This window comes from Chelonoidis abingdonii, chromosome 10, assembly GCF_003597395.2.
Source record: "Chelonoidis abingdonii isolate Lonesome George chromosome 10, CheloAbing_2.0, whole genome shotgun sequence".
Taxonomy (NCBI): Eukaryota; Metazoa; Chordata; order Testudines; family Testudinidae; genus Chelonoidis; species Chelonoidis abingdonii.
In genome coordinates, this window is record NC_133778.1 from 70,854,156 (window position 1) to 70,871,498 (window position 17,343).

The 17,343-nt window shown below is 47.2% G+C and overlaps 1 protein-coding gene and 1 pseudogene across 2 annotated transcripts in view; one reads left to right on the plus strand and one right to left on the minus strand.

Moving 5' to 3' along the window:
• The window catches only part of SEMA5B (semaphorin 5B), a 403,624-nt gene that overhangs the window by 124,391 nt on the left and 261,890 nt on the right, over positions 1–17,343 (plus strand). The gene's annotated exons all lie outside the window — the stretch shown is intronic.
• Positions 5,703–5,918, minus strand: LOC142047414 (U4 spliceosomal RNA; annotated as a pseudogene).

Here is a 17,343-nt window from a genome sequence, read left to right on the forward strand (position 1 = left end):
AAAATATATTGCTTTTTCTCAAAGCATTTCATCACCCTTTAAATTTTTTCCCTTTTTTTCCCTTTGCTGCTGCAGTAGTACAGCACAGTAACGGATTTATCCCCAGATCTGTCCCTTACACCTGCACCGGAGGGCATTGGTCTCCTGCCCTGATTTTTTATATATATAATATATTGCCTTTCTATCTCACTTTGCTCCAGGTGTTCAGTGCAGCTTGCTCATCGCCTGGGGAAAAACAGGGACCATACCCTATAAAAAGATGCTTCTTAAACGGTAAACTAGAGAGCCATGAGTTGCTTGTTGGTGAAATTTACAAGAAAAGGCCTCAGGGCTAATCAGCACTCTCAAAAACTGGTGTTCGTACAAGCAATGGCAAATTCTGAGCCGAGAAGATGTTGAGGAGAGGCAGTAGGACCTGACTGTCTCTTCCTGCTTCTTCCACAGGAGGTGAAACGTCTCCTAGAAACCCTTCGCGATAAAGCAAGTGGGGAGGAGGAGTGGTCTGGCGACAGAGTCGGGTGGTGTCGCTAGGTCCTGTGGACCTGGATTCTGAACATTCCCCTCTCCTCCATGAGCCGTGTTGCTTTTTAGTCTTCTCCACCACCTGTGCCTGCGTCTTACCCCACCACTGAAGAGGACAGAAGTAATTTAATAGAGAGGGATTTGATTCCCACATCCAACTCCTCCACATACCCATAAACCTTAGCTGTCTGCTCTGTCTGTGAAGGAGCTGCTGTGGCCTGCAGTGGGGGATACTCTGAAACCACTGCTCTTCCTTCTCCATTTCTCTTGACCCAGTTCCACCCATTCTTTTGAACTTGAGCTGGAGGAGAGACAAAGAACAGCTGTCGCTATGATGACTTGGGGGCAACCTAGGAAACTGCATTGACTTGGGCTGACTTGTTTCCATCTCCTCCCTGTCAAACTTAACCATCAAGGGCTCTGTTTGCTATTAGTCCACAGGCAAAATTCCTGCTGAGATCAATGGGAGTGGTGATAGATTCTCCATCGCTGACAATTGTTAAATCAAAACTGGATGTTCTTCTAAAAGATCTGCTCTACGAATTATTTTGGGGAACTGTTATTGCCTGTTGTAGCTGGGACTCCCTCTTGTGGCCAGAGGTCTTTCTGCAGCTCCCTCCATCTGTCCCTTCTCTTTGGGGCCCCATACGAAGTACAGTATAGTCCAGGGGTCGGCAGCCTTTCAGAAGTGGTGTGCTGAGTCTTCATTTATTCACTCTGATTTAAGGTTTTTCCTGCCAGTAATACATTTTAAAGTTTTTAGTTCTCTGTCTATAAGTCTGTAATATATAACTAAACTATTGTTGTATGTAGAGTAAATAAGGTTTTTAAAATGTTTAAGTAGCTTCATTTAAAATTAAATTAAAATGCAAAGCCCCCCAGACCCGTGGCCAGCGCCCGGGCAGCGTGAGTGCCACTGAAAATCAGCTCGTGTGCCGCCTTCGGCACATGTGCCATAGGTTGCCTACTCCTGATCTAGTTCATCAGGTTTCCCCTGAAACTGGGTCAGCAGCCCAAAGTAATTCAAAATAGGACTCAGTGTCCCAAACATAACGGCCATCCTAGCAACCACATCGTTCATACCCATCTCCAATGCTCGTGTCGACTCTGGAGCCTTTATTCTGCCCAGCGAAAGCATGACTCTCTGGCTCTGCCTTCCTTCCTTTTTTGGGGTGTACCCTGTTCTGAGTATGGAGGAGGTATATATATTCTTCTCCTTCTAAGAACTCCTTACGATTGGCCAGGAGAGAGGGGAGCCCTGGCCCCTCCTGTGCTATGAGACTACTTTTCCCCTTTTCACTGATAAGTCCTTGGCTGGAACCACCTCTTCTCTTCCCAGTTCAGTCAGTTCCTGGGGCTGTGGTCACACCAACATTCCTGCCTGAGATGGGGTTTCTCCCCCCTCCCTTCCCTGCTTAGTTGAAAGGTCCAGTACACACTGTTACACTTGTGTAATACAAGAGGGAAGGGTTGATGATCACAGTGGTCCCTTCTGAACTTGGAATCTGTGAAATTTCTAAGAGGTTTTCTGGTCATACTTGCAGGCTACAGTGCTCAGTAGGAAAGTGTGCAATTGGAGCTCATCTGCGAGAGCCAGCCTGGAGCAGATGTGCCTCTCTGTTTTAGGGAGCAGCCTGCATGGTCTCTCTGTGGTTGGGTTCTTGTGTTATCATTCTGAATCCTAAGAAATAAGATAGGATTGCAATGTTCCAGCAAGAGTGTTTTATGTTTTTATCTAACGTCTCTGTGCATATGGCTTGAACATAGCACGAAATCACTGCCTAAGGTTTGATTCCACTGTAGGTGCTTCCCCCCCAGGTACCTCCATTCTTTCTTGCTTGGGGTCTGTCAGACCCTAATGCTGGCCCTGATAGTGAAGCAGCCCTGCTCATGTCACCTCATCTTTACCTCTGTATCTCCCCACCCTCGACCAAATAAATAAATAGATAAAAAAATGAACGACACCAAAATACTGCTCCACGGCATCAGAATCTGCCATGTGTTTCTAAAAGCTTTCCAGGAACCCTTGGCAACTTGGAGCAAGCTGCTAACTTGAAGGTAATAATTTTGTCTGGGTTTTGTCACAGAAATTCAATTAAGGAGGATTATAAACACAGTTGCAGGCCTGTTTCATTTACAGTTGCAAATGAAACCCAGGCCACACACTGATCGTTTATATAGGAAGGGGGAATGCCGTGTCATTTTGTGCAGCTAAGATCGAAATGACCTGAATGTCCCTTTGTGTTGCTTCACTTGTTACAGAAATGGGGGTGGTGGGGAGAACCTGGGGGATAAATAAAGAGGTGGTGAAAGGGCGCGAGTGAGACTAGCAGGGGGAAAACCACCCCTACTGTTTTTCAGTAGGAGGCACACTTCTCATGTACACATAATAAACTCCCCATGGAGGTTTATTCCTCCATAGAAACATGCCTCGAAGGGGAAACAGTGAAGAGTTATTTATATTTTGTTAACAAAGAGCAATGTTCTGTTTCCACAGCCCTGAGTTGGCTCCAAATCCTACAGCCACCGGGGCGAAGTGTTCAGCTTGCCTTTGATTCTGATTTTTGGGCTGCGCCAGCCATCTTTTTTTTTTTTTAATTATTATTACTATTATTCCTTTTTAGCTTTTCAAGTCTCTCTGCAAGCAGCTGAATTCCCCAGGTGGGAGTGTGAGGCCAGGTCTACACTGCGACTTTAAATTGGTTTAATGGCCGATATACCGATTTAACGCTGTATCCGTTCACACGACGTCGTCATTAATATCGAGTTAATATCGATTAACCGCTCCTTTAAATCGATTTTCGGAACTCCTCCCAAACGAGGGGAGTAGCGCTAAATTCGATAGTTGATAAACTTGGGTAGCGTTCGTGTGGACGGAATCACGTTATTTGGCCTCCGGGCGGCATCCAGAGTGCTGCACTGACCGCTCTGGACAGCAATCTGAACTCGGAGAGCTGGGCAGGTAACAGGAAAAGTCCTGCGAACTTTTGAATTACATTTCCTGCTTGTCCAGCGTGGACTCTGATCAGCACGGCTGCCGATGCAGTCTCATCAAATCAAAGAAGGCTCCAGCATGGACCATCGGAGATACTAGGTCTGATCGCTGATAGGGAGACAAATCTGTTGTATCCAGCTCCGCGTTAGGAAACGTCACGATAATGCCAAGCGTTTGATAAAAAACTGCAGGATACACAGCGCTGCGTTACAAGCGTAACGGGAAGCCAGAGAGACTCAAATGGACGCTCATAAGGGAGGGAGGCGTGACTTGAGGACTCCAGCTATCCCACAGTCCACAGCAGTCTCTGAAAATTATTTCATTCTGTCTTGAGCCTCCAACTGTCTGTAGGTTTCAACACAGGTGTCTGGCGTGGTCAGGGAACAAGCTCTCAGTTTCTTTCCCCCACCACCACGTGAAAAAAGGGAAGAAATCATTCCTTGACTACTTTCTCTATGTCACCCTATGTGTACTGAATGCTGCTTGGTAGACAGGACTACAGCACTGAAGAGCAGTATCCGCTCCTCTCCATCTCCCTCCTCCTCTCTGGATGCCTTTACCATCCAGGAGGAAACCCGCCTAATTGTCACATCGCCTAAATTCTCAACATCGAGGGCAACATTATGCTACCTGCTAGCAGTAGATAGGACAGAACGGCTAATAACAAGCTTAATCATTGAAACTGGGGGCTGAAAATTTTTGCAATCACATTTGGGATTGACTCGCTTGGCAATGAGTCAATTCCTCCCTTATGGTGTCTAAAAATAGAGTCCATTCTGCCTGGACTGTCATAGCCCCGGGGAGGCTGCCTCCAAGTGCCTCCCCCCCGACATCATTTTCTCTCACTAACAAGTCTCTGTTTCTTATTCTTGTATTCCTTACAACTTCATGACACAAACGGGGGAGGGGCACTGACACGGTAGCCCAGGAAGGTTGAGGGAGGAGGAAAGCAACGGGTGCGCTTCTTGCAGGGGCAACCCCTGTGAATACTGACACGGAGCACCTGTGCTCTCTGATACACTGGATCTCTATTACACTTGCCTATTATTCTAGGCAGGACAGTGCACCACTGACCGCTCTGGTCCGCAATCCGAACTCGGATGCGGAGTGCGGTAAACAGGGAAATCCCCGAGAGCTTTACAGTGACATTTCCTGCTTTCACGTGTCCAGCTCTGATCACCACGGGGTGGCGATGCAGTTCAAATGCAAAAGTAGCTCCTGCATTGAACCTTACGGGAGATACAGATGTCTGATCGCTGTATGGTGAGACAAATCTCTTTTATCAGAGCTCCGTTAAAGAACAGGAAATGCCAAAGCGTTTGAAAAATATAAACTACAGGATACACAGCGGTGCGTGACAACCGTAACGGGAAGCCAGACACTCAAACGGATGGTCATGGAGGGAGGGAGGGGGTAATGAGGACTACAGCTACCAGTCTCCACAGCGGTCTCTGAAAAACTATTTGCATTTTGGCTGCGCGCCCAATGTCTGCAGCGTAATACACGGTGTCTTGCGTGGTTCACGGAACAGCTCGTCAGTTTTTTCCCCCCTCCAGCACGGTAAACAAAAGTGAAATAAATAATTCCTTGAGTACTGTAAATGTCACCCTCTGTGTACTGAATGCTGCTGGCAGACGCGATGCTGCTGCGGTGAAGAGCAGTATCCGCTCCTCTGCCCCTCCCCAGGGGTAGACGGCCGCCCAGTGAGTGCTCCTGGCTGAGTGTGGCCGGGGGCTCCGGGGTGAAAATGGGAATGACTCCCTTTTTCTGACAGTGGATGGTACAGAACGCCTGGTAACTGTCTTCATCTTATCACCTGGGGGCTGAGCTTCATCAGACCCCTTCCTCTCTTGCGTAAAGAAAAGATTCTGAACTGCATGGACTGTCATAGCCCATGGTGGCTCCCTCCCCTCATTTGATCTCAGTAACTACTCTGTGATTCTTATTCATGCATTCTTCATAACATCATGCCAACAATGGGGGGGGGGGCACTGCTGTGGTAGCCCAGGTAGGTGGGAAGCAACGGTTGCGTTACTTGCAGCGGCTCCCTCTGTGAATACTGACGCGGAGCAGCTGCAGCTGCTGACACTGATTTAAATACACTGTATCCTATTCTTGTCTGGACTGACTCTATTTTTATTAACCGTAAAGGGCAGGATTGACTCAGTCCCAAGTGAGTTAATCCCCATTTTCCTTTCAAAAATTTACACAGGGTTATTATCCGTTCTGTCCCATTTACTGGTGAGTGTAACAAAAAGAGGGGAGATGGTAACAGTTTCTGCTGTCTACAGTAGTACTGTACCATCTACCACCAGGAAGGGGGAGAGAGCGGATTTTCAAGTAGCAATAATCACACCTCAGATTAACTTCATTGGTTATGATACTGCCACTGTGCAAAGCTCTAATGCTCTTCAGTGCTGCAGATTCGCCTCTATCAGTAGCATTCAGTACAAAGAGGGTGACATTGTAAGTACTCAAGGATTGCTTTATTTAACTTTCATTTCTCGTGCTGGGGTAGGGGAAAGAAACTGAATAGCTGTTCCGTGAACCATAAAAGACACCGTGTTGTAAGCTACAGACACTGGGCGCTAAGCAAGAATGCAAATAGTTTTACGAGACTGCTGAGGACTGTGGGATAGCGGGAGTCCTCAGCACCCCCTTTCCGTCCTCCATGATCCCCCGGCCCCTGATGCTAATGTTAATGGTCACGGGGGGTTCTGGGTAAATGTCGTCAGTCATTCCTTGCTCCGGGGGAAAACATCAGCAGACAGTCCTTTCGCACATTTTTCTCCTGGATTGCCCTTGCAGAAACAAATAGCACGGCAGCACTAGAGACCTCCCAACTCCTGATCAGACACAGGAGGAGTTGACCCAGACTGTGGGGAAGATCACTGAGGTGAGCAAATCTGCCACGAAGCGCAGGACCCACCAAGGTAGAGGAGGAACTTTGTCACAATATAAAAGCACTGTTAATAAAATTTGTAGTTGACACAAAGATTGGTGGAGTGGTAATAATGAGTAGGACAGGGCTGTCATACACAGTGATCTGGATCACTTGGTAAACTGGGCCCTGTCAAAATGTGTTTTAATACAGCTACCTGCAAGGTCATATATCTAAGAACAACGAATGTAGGTGACTGTTACAGGGTGAGCTGACCTCAGTTAAATCCTAGTGAGGCAAACTGAAAGCAGCACAAACACTGACAAATTAAGCGCAAGAGTGTAATAAGAAAAGCCACTGAGTCAATCCCTCCCTTATGGTTTCTAAAAATAGAGTCTGTCCAGCCTACAAGAAGAGTCAAGTGTATTAGAGTAGCGCAGCTACTCCATGGCTGTATTAACAGGGGGTTTTCCCGCAAGAACCGCACCCATTCCTTCACTTCTCTCCCAACCCTCCGCAGCTACCGTGGCAGGCCCCCTCCCCCACCCCCATTTAGGTCATGCAGTTGTGAGGAATACAAGAATAAGAAACTTAGACTTATTCGTGACATAAAACGGGGGGGGGGCACTTGGAGGCAGGCAGCTGGGGCTATGACAGTCCAGGCAGGACGTACTCAATTTTTAGAAACAAGAAGGGAGAAAATGACTCTGCCCCAAGTGAGCCACTCCCAATGTGGGTTTCAGAACCATTGTCACAGGGGCACTCATGATAGCATCGGACACTAAACTGTGATGCACTGGCCAGGTAAACAGGAAAAGCCTGAATCCCCGCGAACTTTTGAATTCCATTTCCTGATTGTCACCGTGAGGGTCAGCACACACACAGGTGACCACACAGAGCTATTTGCACCTGGTCACAATGCAGTCTCCTGATAATCGAAGAAGAGCGCCAGCTTGGACACACAGGAGGTTCTGGATCTGATCGCTATCTGGGGTGAGGACTCAGTGCTCACAGCACTGCGTTCCAAAAGACGAAATGAAAAAGTTTTTGAAAGAATTTCAAAGTCTATGGCTGATAAAGGGCACAGCAGAGACTCCCTTCAGTGCCGAGTGAAAGTGAAGGAACTTAGACAGGGTACCAGAAAGCCAGAGAAGCAAACGGAAGGTCAGGCTCTGAGCCGAAACATGCCGCTTCTATGCTGAACTACATGCAATTTGGGGTTCAGCGCTACCAGTGCCCCACCCCTGTCCGTGGATTCAGACTTTGGATTGAAATATCAAGTGTTTCTGAGGATGTAGCCGAGGGGAAGATGAAGACGAATTGAGGATGAAGATGACGTGGTGATAGCACCACAGCAGTCCGTAAACCCCAACAGCCAGGATCTTTTGGAGACCAAGAATTACAGTCCCTGCGCGCCCCCAAGCGAGAGACCCAGACAGTGAAGCCATGGAAGCGACCTCCGGATAGTGTCCCTTCATTCTGTACAAACACGGATTAAAACAAGATGTTTTTTAGATCGCATTGACACCAGGGCTTTTGCTGCAGTCGCAGCCATTACTGTTACAGGAAAATTTCGTTAACATGTCTGGGGATGGAGGAAAATCCTCCAAATTAATCTCCATGAATCGATCGTGGAGAACTCAAAAACCCTTATCTATATGAGAACATTTCTGGCCAAGACAGCCTTCTCCGTCCCCATAGTAGGTAACTTTTCAACGCCATGCATTTTGCAAGACATTTGGTACTGCAGGCATTGAAGGCATTGCACTGAAGGCATTGCATAAACAACGATCTGCCTCCTGCGGTGCTATTGTCAGGAGAGAGATATCATCCATTGTTACCTTGTAGAACATCAGGAATGTAAATAGGGGGCAGACATGGCGATTTTGCTACTGGCCAGAGCGGGGGGATGGAGGAGGGATAGCGACGAGTTTTCAGCGTCTGGCAAGCAGGATTCTCCCTGCTACCAGCAACGGCTGCGGGGGTGATGTAGGTGATCACTAGCAGCGATCGTATATGATAGGAGCCATGCGCTGTTGGTGGATGTGAAAGAGGGGGTTTGGGCTTTGCAGGTTCCTCTAAACAGGAGCAAGGCATCATTAGATCACTGTGTATATGAACGGCGGAGAAGTCAAAATTTTAAAGCCTCACTTACCATCGCGTGGAGCTACGGTGGCCGTACCTGCGTCTGTGTGTGTGCCACACCAGTCACACAGACACTGAATATTAAACGATACAAAATGCGACCTTGTATAGAGATCACATGTGCTCTGTAAGGTGGATAGTGTTCTATGTGAAAGAGTACTATCATTGCTCTGTAAAAGGTATCTTCCACATACTTATCCACTGGTTTGCCTTCCTGCAGCTGCACATTTCTCAGAAGTCCCTATGCCATCACGAGGGCGTCTGTGATACGCCGGAGGAAGAAGAAGACGCGAGATGAAATGTTCACAGAAATTATTAAGTAACAGCAATGAGAGGATAAACAGAATGATTGGAAGGATGTGGTAGCAAAGTACAGGAAAGATGCCAGTGAACGATCTGAGAGGGCTAGGCAGGAAGACCAGCGTTGGAGAGAAGCAACGCTGGATCTGCTGCGTGCTCAAACTGATATCCTCCAACGCATGGTGGATCTTCAGGAAGAGCAGCACAGTAGCAGAGTGCCGCTGCACCCCTGTATAACCTCCCTGCAAGCCCACGTCCCATATCTCCCTCACCCAGACGTGTAAGAACGCGTGTGGGGGAAGGCTTTCTGCACCGCCTACTCTCCCACACCCCTGCAGAGTTCAAGGAAAAGGCTGTAATTACGCTACAATGTGCTTAATAGCCTTTCCCTTCCCCCTCCTTCCAAGCACAGCAGCCAGGACACTTCCTAATTCTCTGCCTTTTTTATAGTTCCTTTGTAATAAAGAATCATCGAAGGGGGAGGGTGGGTTGCTTACAGGGAAATCTAGTAAGGAAAACTCATGATTTTTAACAGATGTCATTACTTTAAATGAATAATAAATGATTTTAAACGATACAGAATTTATTTGCCAACCTGTAATGAAAAAGGGGAGGGTGGGGCTTACACTGAAATAAGTCCATCAAGTGCGGAGGGTTCATCAAGGGGAAGCAAACAGAGTCACACCGTACCCTGGCCGTGCTGAAACTCGTTTTCAAGGCTCCTCTGATGCGCAGCGCCTCCAGGTGTGCTCTTCTAATCGCCCTGGTCTTGGCTGCTCGTACTCAGCGCGCCAGGTGATTTGCCTCAGCCTCCCACCGCCACATAAATGTCTCCCCCTTAGTCTCACAAAGATTGTGGAGCACACACAGCAAGCAGCAAGCAAGCGGGACATTGGTTTGGCTGAGGTCTGAGCGAGTAAGTAATGATCGCCAGCGACCCTTTAAACGGCCAAATGCACATTCTCACCATCCGGCACTGCTCAGCCTGTAGTTGAACAGTCCTGACACTGTCCAGGCTGCCAGTGTAATGGCTTCATGAGCCATGGCATCAAGGGGTAGGCTGGGTCCCCCAGGATAACTATAGGCATTTGAACATTCCCAACGGTTATTTCTGGTCTGGGAAGTATTCCCTTGCTGCAGCCGTTTAAACAGACTAGTGCTCCTGAAGACGAGCGTCATGAACCCTTCCTGGCCATCCACATGGATGTGGGTGAAACGTCCCTTGTGGTCCACCAGTGCTTGCAGCACCATTGAAAAGTACCCCTTGCGTTCACGTACTGGGTGCCCTGGTGTTCTGGGGCCAAGATAGGGATATGGTTCCATCTATGGCCCCACCAAGTTCGGAAAACCATTGCAGCAAAGCCATCCACTATCACCTGCACGTTCCCAGAGTCACAACCTTTCGTAGCAGCAGCTTAACGATTGCTTTGGCTACTTGCATCACTGCAGCCCCCACAGTAGATTTGCCCACTCCAAATTGATTTCCGACTGACCGGTAGCTGTCTGGCGTTGCAAGCTTCCAGAGGGCTATTGCCACTCGCTTCTCCACTGTGAGGGCTGCTCTCATGTTTAGATACGGCGTTTCAGGGCAGGGGAAAGCATGTCACAAAGTTCTAAGAAAGTGCTCTTACGCATGCGAAAGTTTCGCAGCCCACTGCGAATCGTCCCACACCGTCAAAACAATGCGGTCCACCAGTCTGTGCTTCTTTCCGTGCCCAAATTCGGCGTTCAATGGGTAGTAGATGCCCCGTTAATAGCAGTAGCTCCAAAACGCTGGGCCACGGTTATGGAGAATTCTGCCTCCATCTCGTCATCGCTGTCCTGCCGCTCAGCAATAGCTGCCTCCTCCTCTCCTCCTGCCTTTGCAGTTCATTGTTCAGTTAAGTCAGCACGAGAGTACGCGAGGTGTTGACAACGGTCAGGATACCGTTTGTGATCTCAGGGTCCATGATTGCTGTGCTATGGCGTTTGCTCAATGCACTCGGGAAAAGGGCGCCAAAGGGTTGCTGCTGCCTTCACAAAGGGAGGGTGAGGCTGTACCCAGCACCACCCGGGCAATGTTTTCTGCCCACATCAGGCACTGTGCTCTCAACACGGAAGTGAGAATTGGGAATAGCTGAGGAACGCTACCCCACAGTGCACCGCTCCTGAAATCGATGGGTAGCCTTGGACCATGGACAGCAAGCAATCGATTTTGTGATCGCACTGTGGACGCGCAAAACCGATTTTTAACATCGTTTTTGTAATATCGGTTTAAACTACTTCGAAATAATCGTGCAGTGTAGACGTACCCTGAGGGAGAAGCAGAGAGGCTTTCCAGGTTGGAGCCAAACAATAGCTGCTGCAGAAACGGTGCCCATTCCCCCTCCCCCCACCATATCAATCAGCACCTTCTGAAATTGTGAATGGGGAGATTTTGGTTATGTGGGAAGAGGGGGAGAAGCAAAATCAAGTCCTAGGGCCCCGTAGTGGAGCAATATTTGCATCTGTGAAAGAGTAACAGGCCTGAGCTTTCCTTTGCGACAGTGAACATGGGGACTGCATTTGGCAGCAGTCTAGAGAGCCTCAGAACGGCCACCAGTTTTGTGTTTTGTTTTTATATTGTCACATTACACTTAGGCAGGCAAATCTAGTGCTGATTTCAGTGGGGTTGCTGCCTGGATAAGGACACGTAGGAGCTGGCATGCCGTGAGCTATTAATAAGAATACTTAGCTCCTCTCTATGTCCCCATTTTACAGATGAGATAACAGAGAGGTGCCCAAGGTGACTCAGCAGGTCATAGCAGAGCCCAGAATAAGAAGCCTGGTCTGCTGACTTGCAGTCCAGTGCTCTCTGCGTTAAGCCATGCTGCTTCCCACGTTAGTGAGCTCTCAGACGTTTGCTGTGGACCTACACCAGACCTCGCCTTTCATTGCAGCTCTGTTCCAGACGGTCTATCTTACAGCTTTGCTTTCTTCTGCATCTTGGGATTTCAGCCAGGACTTTGATTGCCTTACTGTAGTTTCAAATATGTGCCCAAGAGGCTGACTGGATTCCCCCTCTGGTAAGAGGAAATAAGCTCTATTGTTTTAGCTTTAGATCAGATACTGCCTCCAAACACCTCCGTGTAACATTCTGACAGTGCTGATGTTGGAAAGAGAAGCCGTTTGTTTATGAACTCTCAAAATCTTCAGCAAGATCCATCAAAGACAGTTCAGTGAAGTGTAAATGATACCTCCATGTGCCAGCCCAGGCTTTGCCCCCTCCGAAGGGGAATCTGCCCTGAGGGATGATAGGTGATGTTACTGCTACTTTCCACCTCAGAGTTTTCTGGTAGAGTTTGTGGGTGGGAACAACTTAGAGCTTATAGATGGGGCAAGATCCATAGGAGACTGCTCATGGGATGCATTGAATCAGTGTATCTCCAAGCAGCAAGTGTCTTCTGCCTTTTGGACACTGGCTCTTTGAACACACTTAGTAGGTAACAAGATCATGGTGTCTCTTGCTATTAATGAGAGTGTGAACTGGAGGATGGGTCTGGGATTGGTCCTGGGTGGGATGTGGGTGTGTGTGTATATGTGTGGGTAGGTGGTAGTTACTGAGAGGTAGCCCATAGTGGAATTGTATATAGTGTAAGATGGGGAGGGGAGTCTATAGGCTGAGGTAGGCCTCACTCTTTTCTTTGGCTTGTTCCCCACTGTTGAGGGGCATCCAGCAGGGTCTGCACTGTGAGATGCCAGCAAAGATTCTGCACTAAACCCAACCCTTTGTAACTCTTTATGGTGGTGGTGGCACATACTCAATGATTTAATTGTACAGGCACATACCTGCTGGTAAAGAGAAGAATGTTCCCAGTGCAATATTCAAAACAAATAGGCCCCTCACTCAAGTCCTAGAGGTGAACCCTCCTGGGCTAGGCTGAGGGGCAGTGCTGGGGAAAGCAGACATCCTTGGGGCCAAATTCATTCCTAATGCAACCCCATTGAAATGAAAGGCCTTCACTGGGGTGAATTTGGTCCCTGATGCCTTTGTTGTACCTTTTCTATGAGTTATTTGAGGAATCTAGGGTTATCAGTCCAGTGCCTTTCACCACCATTCAGTCCACATAAAGTATTACTTTGGAGTAGATCTCATGAATGTGTGGATGATAGGATAAAGGAACTCAGCTGAAGTCAATGGATTTACTCTTGTGGACAAACAGGTGATGAGAATCTGGGTCAGCATGTCTTATAATGTCTGTCAGATGATTTTATCACAGATTAAATTTTTAATTTTGTTTTAAGTTTGTTAATGCAAATAAAAACAGCAAGCTTTTGAGCATCTTTCAGTCTGAAGATAGTAGATCCCCAGCTGGTGTAGACTAGGATAGCTCCAAAGACTTCTGTTTTGAGGATCTGGCCAATTGACTTCTGTGGGGTTGCTACTGATTTGCATTAATGCAAGTGGTATCAAGACTAAGTGGTACTTTGCTGATAAGCATCAGCTGAGAATTTGTCCCACTAATATCCAAGAAATAAAACTTGAACTTCAGCAAAGTGCCTGAAAGATTCTGAACTGGAAAGCTGGTGGTGTTTCACATGGCTTGGTATGGTACTCTGCATTTTGCATAAAGTACCCATATGTTAATAATGTCTGGCAGCGTTGCTTTCTTAAATCCATAGCTGAGAAATAATCATCTCAAATTAGCTAGGATCAGAACTGAGATACTTTTACTAACCTAGTTTAAATTTGCAGTTGAATCATTCCTTCGTATGGCAGGCTAACGGGTTTAGAGCAAACAATGCACACAGGCAGTAGCCAGTTCAGCAGTTTTCCTGGAACTTGTCGTACGTACATTTTTTGGTTTTTTTTGGAACAAGATTTGTTTACGCAGCAGAAAAAAAATGAGCAATTGAATCATGAAGCTAGATAAAGTGCTGCAAGTATGTGCTGTATGGGAGCCCTTTTCTGCCGAATAATGACTTTATCTCCTTACAATAGAAGAATTGAAAGAGATGTGGGAAAGCAGAAGTGAAACGCACTCAAGATCCCATGATTCATTAACGAGGAAAAGGCCACCCATTAATATGGGAATTAATAACCCTACAAAGTTGCCTCACTTGAGCAGCTGCAGTAGGGAATGGCAATGCAAAATGCACAGACTAGACTCTAATGCCCTTTCACAGTGGCTACAATTAGACATATATTGTTTGTTTCAGTAGCATGTGTGGGGACAGTTTGCCTGAAAGGGAAGACTACTCGGGACAAGAAAAGCATTTCACAACCTTTCACCAGTCTCTGTGTGCAGCATTTGTAGATACCGATGAGCCCATGGCTGGATTAGCGCTCAGGACCGGCGCTAGGGTTTTGAGCGCCCTAGGCGGACGGCAATTTCACTGCCCCGCACGCTGGTCCCACGGCTCCGGTGGAGCTGCCACATTGGTGCCTGCGGAGGGTCCGGTGTGCCTGCGGGCAGTCCACCGCAGCCACGCGAGCAGCCGACCGTCCGCAGGCACGACTGTGGCAGCTCCATCTGAGCCGTGGACCAGCGGACCGCCCGCAGGCACCACTGCATCCTTTTATTAATGGGAGCTGCCTGCCACCGCCTCCGGCGGCGCCCTGACCCAGGGGACACCCTGGGCTGCTGGCTGCTGCGGCGGCGCCCTGACCCAGGGTCAGAGCGCCTCCGTGGCAGCGGGCAGCGCGGGGTTTCCCTGGGCCAGCGTCAGAGTGGCTCAGAGGCAGCCGGCAGCCCGGGGTTTCCCTGGGCCAGGGGACCCCCTGGACTGCCGCGGCGGCACCCTGACCCAGGGGACACCCTGGGCTGCCGGCTGCCGCCGGCAGCTCAGACTCCCTCTCTGTCCTAGCAGCAGCGGCTGCTCAACCATTTTTAAAAAAAATTGGGGGGTGCTTTTTGGCACCCCCCCCAAATCTCAGCACCCTAGGCAACCGCCTAGTCTGCCTAAATGGTTGCACCGGCCCTGTTGGCGCTGCTTGAGGGGGAATCTGAGTTTGTTGCTAGAAATTGTTGTTGTAGGTACTGGAGCAAAAATGCTAGTTGATCAAAGGGAGGAAGGTTTGGAACTGTAAGCAAACAGAGAAGATCCATTATGCAGTTTTGCAGATGATAAAAGACTGACAGCTGGAGTCTGCTTATCAAAGAAATAGATTTATTAGGATAATCTTTGCTGTCATTAAATAGGCTTCTTTTTATGTTTCATTTTATTTCATCTTCCTGAAGGTATCCGTTTTTTTTAATCCACTTGTAATGTACCAGGAAAATTGCTAATTTAGATTATTTCTTCTGTTAACACATAAAAGGAGCATGAAGCATACAGTTCTCATATCACCAATGGAGCAAGACCTCAGCGCAAACCAAATACTGCTTCTAAGCTTTGGTTTTCCTGGGAAATAAATTGCAAATCATCTTGAAACAAGTTTGTTCCTTGCAAGACGATACCACAGATCTGTCCCTTAGCATGAGCCTGAAGCCTGAAGCCCTGCACAGAAAACTAGGTAGGATTTACTGTAACTAGTCACTAGAGAGAAAACTATTACAAGACAAAAATGTTGTTTGTGTGATGAGACATCCCTGTGATGAATGGACCTTTCCTTTCATGAATCAGGGAAGCAACATGTTGTGACGTGATTTGCTATTTGCTCACAGGGAGAGAGTAGCTGCTGCTTTCCTCTTTTGAAAAAGTTTGGAAGACAAGAAGTGAAACATTAATAATTGAAAATCCAAGTACAGCAATGGCATTTGCCTTAGGAGAAGTCTTGCTTGACCTGAGGAGCATGTTCACCGGTACTTGTGGAAGCTCAGCGAGGGAGCCACAATGAGCTGATATGAATAAAAGGCTGCTTAGTAACAAAAACGATTTTACCTTGATTCTCAGGAGGATCCGAAAATACCTTCCAAACAACTGACAGATAAAAATTGCTCGCTCCACCACTCAGGTGACAGCAGCAATTCTCTGTAATTGTGTGGGGAGGGGGATTTCAGTCAGTGACACTGAGTCAAATCCCTACTCTTGCAGAAAGTGCCCTGGGATGTTAAATGGCCACATGCAACCTCTAATTTAAAGGTTTCACCATAAAGACACTTGCACAATGAACTACATGGAACTCAACTCATCCATCTACTATGGCATGACATATAGCGGAGTTGACCCTGCTGGGATTTGAATGTGGCTATTTCAAACCTGGTACTTATGTTGCAAAGCCATCCCTCAGCGCTTTTTGAATGCTAGCTGTAACATGGCTGTGCTCATAAAATGCGCACAATATTAGGCTACCTGAGTTTAACTCTTAGCATATTTATGGGCCTCCACTGGAAGTGGTTTTTTTGTGTGTGATCTCATTAATGGAACAGCAATAATAAATTGAAATGTTAACAAGGGATCATTTCCCCAAGATCACAGGATATTAACAAACTTGACGAGACATTTTAAAAGAAAACAACTTTTTAGTATAATTGCTGTTACGTGTAGTCCCTAATTGTCTCCTTTCAAGTGTGTGTAATTAGCACAAATTTGAAGCTATAAATGTCATTTCTCCTGGAAGTTTTTAATCTCTTAGTTGCCTTACATTGAAGATGACCTCCATTATGCTCCATTGAGGGCATTCACTCTACTGAATGTAGTGATTCTAGGCATGATCAAACTCAGGTGTAGCTGTGTGGGGTTGGGGTGGTATTCAGGGCAGTGGCTCTCATTAAAATAAGGTAATGAACTTAACTGGTGTAAGGTGAAGGAGGTTCCTCTTGGTTAACGTTTCATGCTTTGTTTCTAAGTGCTTGGAGATAGTCATCAGAGACAAGGACATTTTGAATGTGGGCTGAGGTTGGAACCCAGAACAAAGAGCTGAAGAGAGGTTCTAACCTATAGGTGAGCTGACTCTCACTGTGTGACCTTGAGCAAGTTACTTAGCCTCACTCTTTCCCCCCCCCCCCAGTGAAATGGAGGGAGGTTACTTAACTCACAGTGATATTCTGAGGCTTCATCAATTTGCATTTGAAGTGTTTCAGTACCCTCTGATGGGAGGCACAAACAGAAGTGCTAAGGGCCAGATTCTCAGCTAGTGTCAATTGACGTAGCTGCAAAGGAGAATCATCTGGCTCAATGTGTGTGTTTTAATTTCTATGTCATGTTTCAGTCTCCTCATTGTGAAGCAGTTGGGGCTTTGTGAAGAATGGTGCCGGAAGAAACTGCAACTTTCAGGTGAAAAAGGTGACTTGGTCATTAAATTTAAGCAGTTGCTACTGACTCTTTATTGTATAAGGGTTTAGGTGCCATGTCTGTATTACTGAAATAGTATTCCTCTTACAAATATCGTGTCTGCATCTGAAACTCATCATTTGCCTTGCAGGTTGTCTGTGGTTATGGGAATAACTCATTGGCATGTGTGGGGGACAGAAGAGGATCGTTCACATACTCCTGTGTCACGGAAAATGATACCCGTTCTGTAATGTTAGTCAGAGAGATCCAGGAAATTTCTGAATGTGTCCTTGGAAATTGAAGATAGCAAATTAGCATCTTGGCC